Raw genomic sequence first — 17,936 nt, forward strand, 5'->3', positions numbered from 1 at the left:
TAAGGGCCAGTTTAGTTTAAGCTACCATGTTCGCTGTCCCGATGTGCAGCAGAAAGGAATTAGAGGAAGAAAAGGATCCCTCTTAGTTGAGGCAGCTGCCTCAGTTTCAGCAGACTTCCTGCAAGTTCCATATAATACTTCCATTTGTATTAGGTTGGTGCAAAGTAATTGCAGTTTAAAGGTTAAAAATAATTGCGAACACTGCAATTACTTTTGCACCAGCTTCATATTTCATTGAGGCCAGTACTGGGTCGCATGGTCATAAGTGGCTGCAAGAGAGCCTGGCAGTGTAGGCTTTAGTTGAGCACACTGAAGGTCGTCTTACTGATGAAGAGGATGGATATTGAGTCGTCACTAGCAGTTGTGCTGCACTTGGGATTATAAACTAATGCTTTGACCAACATTTAGGTATGTTGGAGTTAACGTTAAAAGGTGACTTTTGTTGGTGTGTTATCCTAATAATCCTCAGATTCTTCAGTGGGCTCATGTGCATCAGAATATATAGAGCTCCTGAATGTGCTTCAGTCTGGCTCCTTTTACTGGAGGAAATAATATTCAAAGAAGCACACTTTCTTCATGTAATTCAGCAAATATTGATCAACCACCATGTGCAGTGCATTGGGCCAGATCTTAGCAGCGTCTAGGAGCTAGAGCAACATTTCCCACATTTATTTGATCACCTTCTTCCCCCCACCCTGTAAAGTCTATTAACACTTCAAGGAGGTAGTGTCTTACGGGACCTAGTTTGGTAAGTGGTCATCAGTCCTGAAACCTTGCATCCTGGCATCCCTAGCATAGGGATTGAAAGAGGAAAGTTATCTGTTGCTGCATAAAACCCTCCTTAAAGTTCAATACCTTAAAACTATAAGCTTTTATTTTTGCTCACATGTTCATGGTCGGCTGGGTGGTTCTTGTGGCCTTCGCTGGAGTCACTGTGAGCTTGTCTTTGGTCAGTTGTAGGTTGGGAGGTGTCACTGCTGATCTTGCCTGGACATGCTCACTTGCTTGGGTGCCACTGGGGGCTGGCTGGCCTAGGATGACATCAATGGGACCCTGTGGTTTTCTCCACATAGTCTCTTCACCCTCTAGCAGCCTAGTCCAGACTTCTCATGGTAGTCACATGGTCCACGAGAAAGAGGGCATGAAGCTCCTTGAGGCCAAGGCTTAGAATTTATACAATCTAACTTTTGCCAAAGCCAGTCACAAAATCAGCCCAGATATGTTGGGGATACAAGCTCAATCTTTGAAAGGAGCTGCAAGTCACATTGTAAAGAGTGTAGAAAGCCGAAGTAGTAGAGATTGGAGCCATTTGCAGTCAATCTCATACAGTGTCCCAGGGAGGAAAAGTTTAACCTGTGTGGATCCCTGATCCTTTTCTGTACCTTCTTTCCTTCCCACTTTCCACCTAACATGCATAGTTGAAATTCTTATGCATCGAACATCTTGGTAGCTACTTTGATGGAATTAAATCAGTTGTCTTTACCCTCCTCAGTGTGTTGGAATCCCCCAAGCTCAGTCACCAGATGGTGGGTGAGACTTTTGAGTAGGTGTGCTTTGTGATATCACTTGCTGGCCTTTGGGATGGCAGGAGTGCTCCATTTCCTGTATGCTCTATAGCTAAACTGCCAGGGAGTAGGCATGTGACATAATTGTAACCTGTGACATCAATGTAACCTACTAGACTATAACTGAGTCATACCCACTTGTTCTTCCACACTTTTGTCAAGTGCCTTCTAAACACCTAAGGCTAATAAAAACAATATGGACAAGAAGTCACAAATAAGAGAGTAGTTTGAGACAGTCAATAGCAAACATCATACATAGAGATTTATCAGTCTAGTCACCGTACCTTAGTCTGTTAAATTGTTCTATTCATATGTACTGTGGAATGTCAGAATAAATTATTAACACTTTAAAAACTATGATAGTTATTAAGAAGACCTTTCTCTACAAGTTTCAGTGTCCCTTCAGTCATCTGCTGTGGGTGCTTTGGTTCTTAATCTTCAATTTGTTTCAGGCAGTGGCAAGGGGTGGGTCTGATGCTATATCTTGCCTGATAAGGTCTGTTACGTTGGGCATGTTACAACATCTGAAACGTGCGGTCTCCTCATCCAAGAAGTGGGCATGTGGTGACACCTATCTCAGTGTATTCAAGAAGTCATGTAATGGCCACATATGAGCATCACTCATAATACCTAACATTGGCATGACATGGCACTAACCGTGTGTTGGGTGCAGTTCTCAACAAACCTGTAAGTTAGGTGCAATTATAATCCGATTTTTAGATGATGCGATCGAGGCACAAACAGGGTTGCACAGACCTGAGGTTTGTGCCCAGGAACCTGGCGCTGTGGTCCTGTCACAGAGTCAGACTGAAGCACTGCCTCTGTAGGTGTGTGTACATGGTTGTTTAAAAAATGAGAGAAGTAAAGGTCTAATTTTGACAGAATTGAGACGGATGGGCTCAATGACTTAGATTTTGAAAATTAACTTTGGACTCTTAATGCAAAGCCTGCCCTGGCAATTTACATAGCTATTTCTTGCAAGAATGTTTGACGTTCAAAAGTAATCAGATTGTAGTATCTGTTCTTTGAGGGATTACTGAGCTCTGTGCATCTTGAAGGTTACATTTGCAATCAGCATTAATTTCATTAGCCATTTTCCTTCACATTAGGGTCTTTTTTTTTTTTCTTTTTCTTTCCTTTTTTTTTTAAGTCTATCTGGATTCTAGTAGAGATGATAATTTGTGGGATTAGATGGGGCAACTCGAGTTCATTGTTCAGGGAGCCGTATTAGTTACAGAGAGCAAACGCAGAGCTTGCCTGAACCTTGTGGGTCTCTAATCCAGTATCACTGAGCAGTGTTCTCTGTCCTTTCCATTTTAGCCCAAAATGCCCATTAAACTGCAGTCGGGTGAAGAGGCACATGACGTTAATAGGGAGTGACTTTCCTACTACATTTTATGATTCACTCAAGGGAGTCACACTAAAACTACGTGAACAGAGGGAGGAATTCCCCTGGGAGCCAAGGACAGAGAAAATCATGTGAAGAAAAAGATAAATAAGTGATGCCTGTTTGCTTTTATATTTGTCGTAGTCCATTGGGGCTGCTGTAACAAAATACTACAGACTAGGTGGTTTGTAAACAACAGACATGCATTTCACTCAGTTCCAGAAGCTGGACGTCGTAAGGTCAGCGTGCCAACTTGGCTTCCAGATGGTCACACTCCTCAATTGGCTGCATTTTTAATTTAAAGAAAAACAAGGAGCTTTTCTTCTCACCTGTACGAGAGCCCATGAAGAAGTCTCTTTACTTTATCTTGTAATTCATAGGCCAGAAGATCGAGTTTGAATATATCATTATTTACCTTGACATACTTATAAAATTCTAGTAATTTTGCTAGTAATAACTAATTTAGGTGAGATTCTTGCCAGATGCCAGGTACCATTTTAGTACTTTATCTATAATAACCCTTTTTTCCTCACAATAACTCTTTGAAGTAGATACTATCATTATCTCTTCTACAAATAATGCAATTGAGTCACAGAGATCCTAAATAACTTGCCTAAGCTCACACAGCAAGGTTAGTTGTGAAGCTAGTATTCAGACCCAGACTGTTTTAATTGCTATACTAGTGTTTCCCAAGTATCAGTCATTCAGATACCACCTTCATGCTTTCTGCCATGATTATATTCCACTTCTATTATTATTTAATGTTTCCACTTTCCCCCTACAAATATATGTATTTAAAAAAGAAACCTCAAGTTGCTACCTTAAATTAAAAACTATTATGTGCCACAAATAGTAGAGATAGTCAAGTTAAATGAAAACCAAATAGTGTCATTCAATCATGAGTAGATGACAATGCTTGCCAAAAAACCTGAGTCAGTGGCCTCTTTTTCTTGAGAGATGGATTGGATGGGTGGGGGGGGAGAGGGAAGAAAGGAGGGAGGGAGGGAGAGAGGGAGGATGAAAGGGGGGGAGGAGGGTGAGAGAGATAGAGGGAGAGAGAGGGAGAGAGAGATATTGAGATTCCTATTGAAGCATTCTGTGTTATTCCAGGCTCAATCTATGTACCACCTGAAATCATCTTATAGGTTACCAGTGACAGTGGCTCTGGAATCGCTTGTCTAAAATATGAAGATGTACTCTCTTCCGAATTATCTTAGGGAGGGAGAAACAGAGGAGTGTTGAAATGAATTCAGGCCTTTATTAGTTCAGCCAATCGAAGAAAGCTATTATCTGAATTATTAAATTACTTACCTGGTTCCTAAAAGACCCTTTCAGATTGCTTTGCGGAAAGAACTGTGGGTAATTTTTACCCAGGTTATTATCTGTAGAAGAAGATGTGGTTACCCCTGAATTTTAAACCAAACTACTTGGAAAATGGTCTTAAGTTGAGCCTTGCTTCATCCTTGACCCATATCTATTGGTTTGAAATGTCAGAGAGCTTTAGGCCTCTTTCAAATACCCGTTGGAGATCATGTTCCGTTGTCTGTTAACAAGATGACATTCTCTGTGTGTATGTGCTGTGCATGATCAATATAGGATTATTATATTTGATGATGATGAGAAAAGTAAAAGGTGTCTTTTCATCTCCCACTTTATCGTAAATGATGAGACCTGTGTTTTCATGTAATGAACAGGGATCTTTCTTTTAATTCACAGGCCTCTGTAAAAGCAATTCATGGACATAGTTAAGACTCATCAATGTGAACAATAAGTTAATCTGCATCTGAAGGTTTTACTGATTATCTGATCACATGATTTCCACATGTTCTGATTACATTTTTACATGATATGAATTCTTAATCAGGACGATTCTGTTTGCAACGCCTCTTCTGTACCTGGTGAGCCTTGTAGTGGAGAAAGTTCAGCTTGACAAAAGTGTTAACAGACTTAAAGATGGGGGATGAAACTGGGTTGATCTTGCTCAGCATCCCTACTTCTATTTTTAAATATTACAGCGAAATATTAATATTAAGTATTATAGCTGCGAATAGGCAGCAAGATATTAATTAAATGTGGCTTGTGTTGCTGGTGAAATATTACAGCTGTTTGCTGTTCAGTATGCCGGTGAACTTCAGAAAGCTTTCAATAGATTTTGAGCCTGTTTAGTTGCTCAGAAGAGGCAGGAGGCCATGTGAACACCTGTCCACCCTGTAGCTGTAGCTGCTGTGGGATCTGTATCCCTGGGGCCACCGTGCCATTCTAGCCAGGACGGTGTGTTGGGTTGGATCAGCCACTGTTTGGCGACATAATAGAGAGCTCCTTCATTTGCAGGTTTCATCTGGTAGTGCCATGGCACATTTCATCTGATTAGTAAATTGTGCCCAGGGCTGGTCTGTAACAGTTTTACTGTGGCTTATTTAGATGACGCTTGTAGTTGTCCTACTCTACCCTGGGCTAGGTTTTGGAAACCAGAACTAGCTCTGGAAGTGTGTCCTGATTTCTAGAACAAGAGTAGAGAAAGTCATTGGATAGTTAGATCCTCAAAGGCGTGGGCCATGTCTCTTTACTCAGCAGTGTACCTTGGCATCTGACATAGCCCTGGATGCGTGGTAGGTACTCAGTAAGTAATGTGTGGAATCAGTGAGGCAACAGAGTTAAATTGGGCAACTGATAATTCTTGGCATCATATCCTTTTTGCTTGGTGACAGGAAACCACAACAAAACTCTGAGTGTGTGTGTGTGTGTGTGTGTGTGTGTGTGTGTGCGCCCATGCGCGCACATGAGCATTTTACAGCTTTCTTAAGAAACAGTATCAATTTCAGTTTTTGAAACTAGAAAGAATACAGAGAGTTATCTTGAGTTAGCGGCTGGTTTCCTACAATAACAGCTTCCCTGATTGAAAAAGGTACTTTTTAGGTTCTTTCAGAGATGGAGAAAAAGATAGCAATGACTTCTGCTCCTTTCCTTTTTGTGTGTGTGCAAGAGGAAAGTGCCTGCAAGGATTTAGAATAGAGAGAAGCCATGTGGAAAACAGTTTTCTCCCAAACTTTAGGTCTTGAGGATTAGTAGAACATACCAGGAAATAAGGTTCTTTCTCTTGGGAAATTACTAATGCTGGCAGCTTGAAATAGCATGAAAAAGACTTTTAGTAGTGGCGGATTTTCAGATAGCTTGCTAGAGAGAAAGGCCCACATTGAGGAAAGGCAGAAAGAAAGCCAGAGTTACATTATCAAGTAATTAACACAATGCAGTCTGGAGCAGAATGGCAGCTGACATGTTCTTAACACCTTCTGTGTGTCAGGTCGTATAGTATATTATTTTTGAGACAGCTCTTATTTGAGATATTTTATATTTTTAGGTAGGTAGTATTATCCCTGTCTTACAAATAAGGACACTGACGTTTATAAGGATATCTGTACTTAATCCAATGCCACATTAATAGCTAGCACATATCATGGGGCTAGGGTTTGAACCCAGGCCTGTGGGATTCAAAAACCCAAGGTTTTCCCCAGGCGAAGCAGTTTCTTGCTTTTCTTATAATTATATTCTGTATTTAGCGATTATCCTGTGTATTTCATAGCTTTTACCATTTTTAAAGAAAGGTCTATTTTTACAGGGAAGGTAATGTTTGATTGTGGATTCAGCGCTATATGCCTGAGTGTGCATGTGTGTGTTTGTGTGTGTGTGTGTGGGGGGATATCCAGATGGTCCAAATCCTTGATACCTTGTTTCCCCGAAAATAAGACGTAGCCAGACAATCGGCTCTAATGCATCTTTTGGAACAAAAATAAATATAAGACCGGGTCTTATATTATATAAGACCCGATCTTATGTTATATTAAAATAAGACCGATCTTATATTAATTTTTGCTCCAAAAGACGCATTAGAGCCGCTTGTCCGGCTAGGTCTTATTTTCGGGGAAACATGGTTCTCAAAGTGTGGTCCCTGGACCAGCAGCATTGGCATCAGCTGGGAGCTTATTAGAGCTGCAGTGTCTCAGGCCTCACAGCAAACCTCCTGAGTCACAGTCTACATTTTTAACAAAATCTCTAGATGATTTGTGTGCATATCAAAGTGATAAGCTCTGGTCTAAAGTGTGATTCCAGGGCAGCTATCTGAGTGGTTGGCATATTGTATAAAAGCAGTAATAGTGCATAGTGGCCATACATTATTATCCCCGCTTACTGAGTACCTACTATGTACTAGATCATATGTTGAGTGTTTTATATAGATTTTCTTATTTAAAATTTTTCCGTAACCCTGTGCGGTGGTATTTTTGTTTCTGTTTTAGAGACGAGAAAACAAAACCAGAGAGAGTTTAGGTAGTTGTCCAAAACCAAATAGCCCCAATGTCAGTCCAGCTGTGTCCAATTGCACCCTTAATCTCATGCTCTCCAGCTTATCTTACAAATCAATAGATATTGATTACCAATGTCTGACTGGTGATGATAAGAAAGTTTACCTTATAGCACAGAGCTTTGCCCATTCACAAACCATATTCTGTGAAATGAATTTTATTTTATTGACTTTAAATTGTGAGATAAAAATGAAGTTAGAGCTCTTGAATAATATCCACCATCGCTTATATTATGTGGGGCATATTTTTTTCTTGGAGTAGAATAAAATTTTAGATGTGAGAACTTAGGAAGCATTTTTAGTGTTCTGTGGATTCTGTTCTAACTTTAAGGACAACTACCTTTTTCACTGGTTACTGATAATTATAATAACAGGATCCAATATTACTGATAATATTGATAGAATGCATTAATATTGATAATGATACGATAAAAGATGTTGAACGCAGCTCACATAAAGAGTTAGCGGAACTTTGGTGAGTATACGTTAATACGGTATTTAATTTTTGTTGTTTATTTCTTCCCAGAGTGGGTTTTTGTGTGTGTGTGTGTGTTTTGTTTGTTTGTTTTGTTTTGTTTTGTTTTGTCAAATGCTTTTGTTTCATGATTTGCTAGGTGCTTGATCCAGGTGGACAGAATTGGCACTGTTTATTAGAATGTCATTATGCTTTACAATAATGTTCTCTATTAATTTGTCCTTTGTTCCCTCGAACAGTGAGTTGACTCTACCCTGAGTATACTGAATTGTTGGTTTTAAAATCAATCTTTAGCAAGGTTAGAAGGAACAAAGGCACTATTAAATAATTGTTTTAGTCTTTCATCCATAGTCTTTTGGGGGGAAAGGAAGCCAAAAATATCTTTTTTGTGTGTGTTTTGGGATGTGGGGGAGAGGAAGGAGAAGGGAATGAGTCAGACACTAAACGTTTCTGCCTGAACCTGAGTTTGTTTGTTTATCATGTCAAGGTAAATGAATATGCTGATACTTTCTTAAATACTTAGGTAATGAGAATCAAACAATAGATTTAATATTCTATTTAAATCTAGGGGAAAATGCTATCTAAGCATATTAAAGGGAATTATAAAGGAGGGCATTTATTTGGAAACACAACCTGCATTCATGTTCACTGGTCCTATAGTAAAGTCCTCACTTAATGTCGATAGCTTCTGTGACTTGAAGCAAAACCGTGCATAGCGAAACCCGTTTTACCAACGGCTAATTGATATAAACAAGAGTTAACTTCCTACAGCATCTCATCAACATTATAAGGAAACAACTTTGAATAAAACATTATTTAAGGACCTGCTGTATTTAATTATAACATTAGTGTATCTTGTTGAGGTGGCTTATCTGGCATATCAGATATATAAAGCTTTCTGTATCAACTAATTATAAAAAAGGCCAAAATACAGTCATCCCTTGGCATTTACAGGGGCTTGTGCGTGGTTCCAGGAAACAAAATCCATGGGTGCTCAAGTCCCTTATATAACATGGTGTAGTATTTGCGTATAACTTATATTTACATATAGGCAACACATTACTTCATTGGAGTGGATTTAGCACAGTGCTCTGTGCCTTGCAAATTCAAACTTTGTTTTTGGAATTTTCTGGGATTTTTTTTCTCACGGAATTATTTTCAATCTGGGTTGGTTGAATCCGTTGATGCAAAATCTGCAGATACAGAGCGCCGACTGTAGAAACATTTTCTTGTTCTCGGTAAAAATTGTATAGCCTTACTTTACACATAGTTTGAAAAAATTTGATTTTTAAATTGACAGACCTTTCCAGTCGTGTGCTGGTACATGTTTAACAATTGTCTCTGAAAAGGGGTAGGGGGATGAGGGGAAGAAGCTTGGTTTGTACTGTCTGCCAATTTCTGTGGTGTAAGTATTCCTACTGTGCCTGGAGGTAGAAAGAGATGCAGTTATTTTTTGCAGGCAGTGCGAGTTGGCTTAGCATCCTGGATAATTAGTACCAAGAGATTAGGAAGGGGAGAGACAGTTGGAGGGAGGCAGTGGAGAGACAGAAAAACTAAAGAATGTAGAAAATAATAAGAAGCTTAGAGCAAGTTGGGAGGCAGGGGTTTCTGTTAAAGGAGTTTGAGTAAGGTAGTCTGTTCCCTTCCCTGAAACTGTGGAGAGGGGTAAAAAAATAATGACAGTGGGAGAAAACAAATCTTCATTAAAAGTAGGAAATGGTGAAAGGCCAGACACTGAAGAACGTCTGCCAAATTTGTTGATCTTTGGAGCAAATCCAAGGAAAATCAAACTTGTTTGTCTTAGAGCACCAGCAATTGGAGGCTCTGCAAAGACCAGACAAGGAAGCCCTTACTCGGAACAGAAAGGTTGAAGGCACAGGTGGGTCTCCTGAGAAGTAGCGCTCATTCCTAGTTTGATGTTTTCTTTGTTTCTTAGATTATGCAAAACCCTCCATGTTTTTCCCCCCTATAATTTAGGTCTATATTGTGTTTTTCACTTTTTTGTAAATCATTTCTTGCAAATGTGAATAATGTAACAAAATCTTGTTTATTGATGTATTAACTTTAGATAATATCTATTGACTCTTAGATATGAAAACTTTTAAAAACAGCACATTCATACTTCCTCCCATCTTCTCTAATCTCTTGGTTGTATTCCTTGTTATAAGTCTTAACATTTTCTTGCTTATAGTTGCTGTGCCTGTATTTATCTTCCAGCTTTCTTAAGATAGGAACATAAAACATTGTATAAGTTTAAGGTGTATATGATAATTTGAATATTGAATACAGATCTATGGCAACAATGATGACCACAGTGAGGTTAGTTAATGCATCTATCACTGCACAGTTATCTTTTTTTTAATCTGTGTGGGTGGTGAATAGATTTATAACATTTACATTCTATATACCATAATTGTTTGGCTTCCATTTTATATTTACATAAATTACGTTGCAAAAACCGGAACAAAAGAAAGGATCAAACCAGGAAGCCTAACAGAATGAAAAGAATTAAGATGAACTAGCTGGTTGTTAGAAACCATAATGTAAAAGGGATAAACTCATTCATAAGAAGGGAGCAGTCTTTTGTCTATGAGTCATTTTAAACAGTCATTACAGGCACATAAACTGAAATTCAGCAGTGGTTGTGATTAATATGAAAGACAGAGGTTTTACTTTTAATGTTGATGCCTTCTGTGGTCTGAATTTTTAAAACAAACTTGTGTTACTTTCACAATTAATTTTTAAGACGCCGCAGCCTATATCCATTCATGATAAGACACAGATGTGTGTTCTTTGTAGTAAACAGTGACACTGTTGAGCTGCCTGGTGTTTGTCACATGGCAGGCCCTCAGTACGTAGTGGCTAAAGAACATCTTCTCAAGATACTGTAGTATTATATGTGTGTCACATCTGCCCAGAGCTTTGGAGTTTGTATTCTCATGCAGCCTTGTGACATGATTGTGATAAGAGAGTCTATTGCTATGTTTCAGATGAAGAAAATAAGCCTCAGGGAAATGAAGCTGCTTGCTCAACATCACACCATCCCGTATCATCCAGAATCATTTTTTTAAGTAAAATATTTTTGTCAACATTAATAATGTGGTCTCTTCAATAGAGTGTTATAGATGCCACTGAATAAATATTTATAATCATAAGTATACTTACCAATTAAGACATGTTTTTTAAATTGTATTAAATATCTTCGTATTAGAAAGATTAGAGGGATATACCTCATTTTAGAGAGATTTCCATCTTTCAACGGACATGATTTGGAAAACAATTTGTGTGGAGTGGTTTGTTTTGGGCTAGTCAGGGTAGCTGAGTGTTTAGTGTTGGCTTAATTATCTTGGTGGGACAGCTGTGAACTGCCAGTCTATCCCTGGTTCTATCCTGAAAACCCACTTCTTCACATAAATGAGAGCGATAGACTGTATGGGCATTGCTGGAGATGTGTGGGGGTTGCAGGACTCTGACTTGAGATAAATAGAAGCGTTTGAGGTCAGTCGGGTTTTACACAAGACTTGCTGGGGGCAGATGACTCAGTTTCTTCCTGTGTAAGTGGTTGAAATGTGCACATATGGATGCACTTGGTATCGTGTTTGTATGCTGTTTTTCAATTGTTACTCTGGGCTTGGCGTCAGTATTTTGGCTGTGGTGCCCACTCTGTAGGATGCATTGGGTGAATGTTAATCTCTGAGATCTGACTTTCAACTTTTGAGGACAGATGGGTAACCTCGGTACAGCCACAGCCTCACTGTTAGCAGCTGCGAGGTTCTACACAAAATGTTCAGCTTCTTGACGGTAGACCTCACTTTGTCCCTTATATTTTCTAGCATAATGCGAGGAATAGCAGCTATTCATTAAATGCCTGTGTGGTATGGTTGCATTCCACATGCTTCCATTTGGAAAACAGGTTTAGCTCTATAATATTGAGTAATCTAGAAATTGATCACAGTGTAAATTTAGAGCTATCAGTGCAAATTGGGATAGAAAGGGTGCCTGATAATTTAATGGCTTTTCTAAGTGCTTTGAAACTCATCACAGTGTCAGGTTTGTTGATTAAAAATTGGCAGGTCGAATCTACAGTTGTTAGCATTTCTCCAATCTGTCTCATGAAATACCATTCCCTCTGGATGAACAATGTATAAAATGTTTCTCAATAGATTGATGATGAATACGAGCATTTAAAAAACAGAGAAATCCTGCAGTATAGGACTCTGTCTACGTTAGTGTAGGCTGACCATACTAAAACTTCACACTGGAATTTTATTTTGCAAAACATTTTATATTCTCTGGCACATTTTGGGACATAGTGGATAGAATCTTAATTTGATGTAGAATTAAAATCCTTTTGAGATATATTTATAGGAAAAAAGTCTCCACATTTTGCTGTCTGTGCAAGGTAGATAATTTCCAGATCTCACCTTCGTTATTAGTTCTTATTTATTTTTCTTTATATCGACACAGCTAGTAACTTAAAAGTTTAAAAAATTCTGTTTCCTTGCTTGAAACCTGAATGTATGATAAAGGAGGAAAACCAGCTAAAGGTGGCAGCCAGATGGGGAAGTTGAGCCAGATTCTCAGCAGCTTACAAGTGACTATTACATTTCTTGAATCGTGAGCAATCAGTTTTGATTTCCTGTAGGTTTGTGTCTTGAAATTTTTGTGGCCTTCATTATAGAAAAAACAAAGATTTGTTTATGATGAGTTCAGGTGGAGGCTTCAAATTTTACACTTCATGTTGATAAACCCCAGTCTGTGATCAAGTGGCATTTCTTGTGCTGTGCGGGGCCTCTTCCTCATTCCTTGGCAAGATGCCTATGGAAAGCATTTGCTTCTATTTGGAGTTCTGCTTAGAATGGTGAAAAGAGTCTGTCTCGGCCACTTTGGATATTTAGTTGTGGCTGTGGGCACTGCTTGGCAACCTCTCACTTTGTGGCCGAGGGGAGGACCAGTCTCCTTACACTCGCCTAGCTTCGTGGGCTTACCCATCCTGAGTTTCTCCCTTCTCCTCCCCTTCTGGAAAGAGTGTGCTTATCCAAGAACTGATTGCCCCGGTGGTCTTCAGCCTGCATCAGGCATGCTCTCAAGAGTGTGTTTCTGACCGGGTGAAGTTTAAATCCTACTTACTCCTCTTCAGGTAAGAAGCATCCTGAAAATGGCTTTATGAGTGGAAGTAGGTTTACAAAGGGGGGTCGTTTTGATAAGTTTATGTTTTTAATAGCTTGTAGTAGGGCTATCACAATTTTATTTTCGTGGTCCCTGAAGCGGTAGTGGTAAAAAAAGAAAATATTTCTGCCTGTAAATTTCTTAGACCACTCAAACTGTTCATGAAGATTACTTTATGTATTATTGATGTTTTTCTTTAGATTTTTTTCAATAAGTGAGAAACCTAAGACAAAATTAACTCAACAAATTGTTTTAGACACTATCGTTTTGTGTTAATTCCGGTTTTAATTAGATACAGATTTGTTTCAATGTCTGTTTATAAAATTTCCCTAAACCTAACTAATTCAAATAGATTTTTCAATAAGGTATTCACTGGTATTATTTGATTGGCTGGTAGTATTTTTAAAAGTCATTTAGCATTTCTATATTTTAAAAGTTAAATACACCTGTGGGGCCAGGGGGGCGATATAAGAAATTTCTGTACTTCCCCACCCAATTTTGCTGTGAACCTAAAACTATCCTAAAAAAAAGTCTATTAAAAACTTAACCACTCTTGAAAATACTTTCTATAAATACCTAAATATGAAGCAATTCAGCACAGATAGTGTTAAATGTTTTTCCATCATGTGTTATTATAAAAACGGATTCAGTTTTGTTTTTTTATAATTAGGATTACAAATATAGGATGTATTTCAATAATTTATGTTTTGATTGCCACTTTTTGGGTTCAACACTAAGATAGGCAAAATGATTATTTTAAAAAGTCTCTTTTCCCAAATAGGAAGTGAGAATGAAAATATAATTATTGTCTTAGAAATCTTACTTCTTCATTGTCTTGGAAAGTTTATCAGAAATTATGTAAAATTGCTTCCTGAAATAAGAGAGTGGAAATTAATAACTGAAAAAGTTGGTTAGTATATTTGGTAATATTTTTGAAATCATTTTTCATGTAATTACACATATTCGTAAACAAAGGTGTGATGCCGAAGAATGAAACTTGCAGTCAGGATGGAATAACTGACGTCAGATGGCTTTAGAAAAATACTTCATGTTTGTGTACTTTGTTTGGTCAGTTAGGAATATCTTTGTATCTTTAAAGATATCTGTAATCATGAAACAAAAGGTAAAACCTTTAGTTTCGTGTGAACCACGACTAGTCACAGCTATTTGAGAATAAAACAGTCTTTATTATAGCAATCGAAGTAAACAAACATGATAATTAAAATAAACTTATTTTAGATATAGATGTACGTAAATAAAATGCAACAGTCTGTGGCTGTTTTTAATGGGGAATAAAGAAATTCCACAGCTCTGTCTTTCAGCTGAAATGGGGACAACGTCCAGAGAACTCTTGGTAGTTACTTGTTGGAGAAAACATTTTATACACTTTTTACATTAAAGAGCATTTACATGTAAAATGATCCACTCACCAAAGGTATACGGAATATTTCTAGACCCATTGGAGAAGGTGAAACTTTCCCGAATGCTCAAAACAGGTTCAGCCGTGTTTTATTTTGATAGACTCTTTAGGGCTTCAGGGCTGGAGGAAGGTCTGTCACACAGGTGGAGGCTAGGACTGAAGCTTTGAAGCACTTGTCAGGGGAAGGTGCTTATAGGAGACAAGGTGTCCAAGACTTAATGTTGCTCACTTATTTACCTATACCTGTCCTCTGTATGAAGTTAAAGCTGCTACTGAGAAGACAGGTTACTGAGGGTCGCTCTGCAGACTTGATGTGAGATCACCCCACTGCATCTCACACTTGCATGTGTACATGAATCGCCTGTGATTTGGTTACATAGCAGATCCTAATATGACAGGTGTGGGATGAGGCCTGAGATTCTGCATTTTTAACAAGCTCCCAGGGACTGCCAATGCTGCTGGACCACACTGACGAGCGAGGAGCTACACAATGTCAAATACCTGCTCAGATTCTTATTTTTACCTTAATGGACATTGTCTAGTCAACACCAAGCAGTCAGTTTGCGAAGCAGTTGACTGGGAATGTGATTGAAGTGAACTGACTAACTGTAGACACTGGCTCCTTCACAAATGATGCAACTCATGATGTGTGTGTGACCTGCTGTTTGCCCTGGAAGGAATGTGTGGTGTTGTAACCTCCGACAAGTTTCCATAGCTGTCCTTTTCCGGGACTCATCATCGTTGGTAGCCTTGCCTCTTGCCTCTCAGTGCAAGTCTCCCTTAGAATTTGCGCAGCCACCAAGGCCTCATTCACTCCTTCCCTCTGCCATCGCTTCCTACCCATCAGGAGCCTTTTGTGTGTGTTGGGTTTGATTTGTGTCTCTCACCTGAGTGTACTAACAGCATCTTCTGCCCAACCTGGCTTGTAGGTGACCCTCTTGAGCTCACTGTAAATTTAAATATAGAAATTGTATATGTCGGGAGCTACTTCTTTCCTTCTCAACACGTAATTTCCTAACATAATCAACCAGTTTCAGGCAGTTGATTTAAAAAAGAAAACAAAAAACCTTCCATGTCTCAGCTTATTAGACTTGTGCTTTGAATTTTCAACTTAAATATTCTGCCAGGGTCCTAGAGACCATGTGAACTCTTGAAGGGAAGAAAGTGGGAAGTGGGGTGGTAATGAGACATTCTGAACCTGTCGGTAATTCCTTTCCTATTATATCTTCTTCCCCATTTTTTTAAATGAAAATTGCACACATATGGTAATTTGAAAGTTTTATAGTGAACAACTGTATATTCACCACCTAGATTCCACCATTAACATTTTACTTCATTACATGTCTGTCCATCTGCCTATCTCTTTCCCCATCTCTCACCATTTTATTTTTCATGCATTTTAAAGAATCCACAGGCATCAGTTTGCATATTTCAGCATGCTTGTTATTAACTAGAGTTCAATATTGGTTGACAGTTTTAATATGAAATTTAGGAGGTATGATCAAACAATATGGTGAATGTTTAAATAAAAAATTATTACAGTAAAAGAGACATTGTCATTAATCCCCTGTCATGCAGAGTTTCATGCATGGTCTCTAGTCTCACTCCCCACATAAGAACGCAGGACATGGTGAGGCCAAAAAGGAACACCAACGGAGCCATAGGTAGGGGAGTCAGACCACTATAGTCTCACAGGCAGCTGGGTTGGAGACACAGAGAGCAGGAGCCCCACGAACCGCAACCTGCTGTCCACTTCTCTCTGCCAACCTACCTCACTTGCTGACTGCAATCCGACTCTCTGCAATCCGCAATCCACACTCTGCCCTTGCCAGCTCAGCCACCATCTTCTTGCTAGCCCCCCCATTTTCTGCTTGCGTAGCCACGGCAGTTATATTAGTGGCCAATGGCTCACTGGGTACAGCTGACGGCCAACTAGCCACAGCTGATGGCCATCCAATCACAGTTGATGGCCATTTACTACCTGAGTGAGCACCTTTCCACGTGAGGGCGAGAGCCTGGAAACTGCACTCCTGACTCTGTCCCCATATCCCCTTCAGAATATTCCCCCTTGATTGAAACACACTTATCCCATTGTTCTTGCCACTTTCTGAACCAGTTCTGGAAGTCCTTTTTTGTGAGAGTCTTTAGTTGCGTTGTCGTGGCTGCCTCAATGTCCTGAATCCTTTTGACTTTGTGGAAGAGCTAGAAGTCTCACCATGCCAGATTCGGTGAATAAGGTGGATGAGGACACACCATAATGTTTTTATTTGACAGAAATTGCCATATACCAGAAGCATGTGTGACACGGAGCATTATCATGATGGAGGATGATTTATAGCACACTTTAAAACACACCTTCTCTCAACCGTAGCTCACACCCGACTGACTGGACCAAACAAGTTGAAACTTGTCACACACGGTTACTAAGGTTCGATGTATTACTTCCCATATTGAAGATCCCTGCCTTTCCATTGGATGGCACTCGGCAGCACCATTCACCGTATTTTGTGATCACAATGGAAAGGCTCCGTGTCACACATCACTTCTGGTACGGCAGTTTCTGTCAAATAAAAACATTACGTACGGTGTGTCTTCATCCACCTTATTCAACCGGACCTGGCACCGTGTGACTTCTAGCTCTTCCTGAAAGTCAAAATGACCATGAAACGTAAATGTTTTTAATCAATTCAGGACATGGAGGCAGCCACAACAGCGCAACTAAAGAAGCACAAAGACGACTTCCTAAATTGCTTCAGAAAGTGGCAAGAACGATGGGATAAGTGTGATCCAAGCGAGGGGGAGTATTTTGAGGGGGATTAATGGCAATGTGTCTTTTACTGTAATAATTTTTTAAATTAAACATTCACCGTATTTTTTATCACAGCTGAACATACAGAGAAATGCATACATCCTTAGTTGTATATACTGTGTTTCCCTGAAAATAATACTTTGTCTTGCATTAATTTTTGCTCCAACAGACACATTAGGGCTTATGTTTAGGGGATGTCATCCTGAAAAAGCACGCTAGGACTTATTTTCTGGTTAGGTCTTATTTTCGGGTAAACGTGGTAAGTTGAGCTTTGACAAATGGATGCACCTGTGTAAATCAATCCCATCACCATCACCTGAGAAAGTCCCCGCACATTCCTTCCCAGCCCTTATGTTCTTTTGTGCCTCCTTAAAAAAGGACTTCTTGACCACACATAAGTGATTTGTGATCAGTTTATTTCTTCAAACCACACTTCGATCGATTTTATTTCATGCAAGTTACTTTCATAGTTTAGAACTACACATTGTACAACACTTTCTAACAAGCTAATATTTAGTTTGGGCTAACTCATGATGGCGTTCTTATTTCTAACAAAAGTAAAATTTTTACAACAGTAACAGATTATCTGAGTTTTACTTGGCAGAGATTACTTGCCAGTGACTTAATTGATTCTTATAACATTTTACAAGGTGGTTGGTGAGATCATATAAATTGAGATGCAAAGACCAGGAGTTAACAGCGTTGTAAGAAGTTCTTTGGGCTGACACACCTGGTTTCTCTGGATGCAGTAGCA

At 39.1% G+C, this 17,936-nt stretch overlaps 1 protein-coding gene across 8 annotated transcripts in view; it reads left to right on the forward strand.

Annotated features, from left to right (window-relative positions):
• The window catches only part of PLCB4 (phospholipase C beta 4), a 398,844-nt gene that overhangs the window by 83,718 nt on the left and 297,190 nt on the right, over positions 1-17,936 (forward strand). The window contains exon 1 of one of the 8 annotated variants that reach the window (XM_074318159.1): positions 9,603-9,663. The exons of 6 other annotated variants lie outside the window; for them this stretch is intronic. The gene's annotated coding sequence lies outside the window, so the exon portion shown is untranslated. Of the gene's footprint in view, positions 1-9,602; positions 9,664-12,901; positions 12,925-17,936 lie in introns of those variants that run through there. One more of the 8 variants, XM_019734906.2, reaches the window with a different exon arrangement.

Source organism: Rhinolophus sinicus, linkage group LG13 (assembly GCF_036562045.2).
Source record: "Rhinolophus sinicus isolate RSC01 linkage group LG13, ASM3656204v1, whole genome shotgun sequence".
Classification (NCBI taxonomy): Eukaryota; Metazoa; Chordata; class Mammalia; order Chiroptera; family Rhinolophidae; genus Rhinolophus; species Rhinolophus sinicus.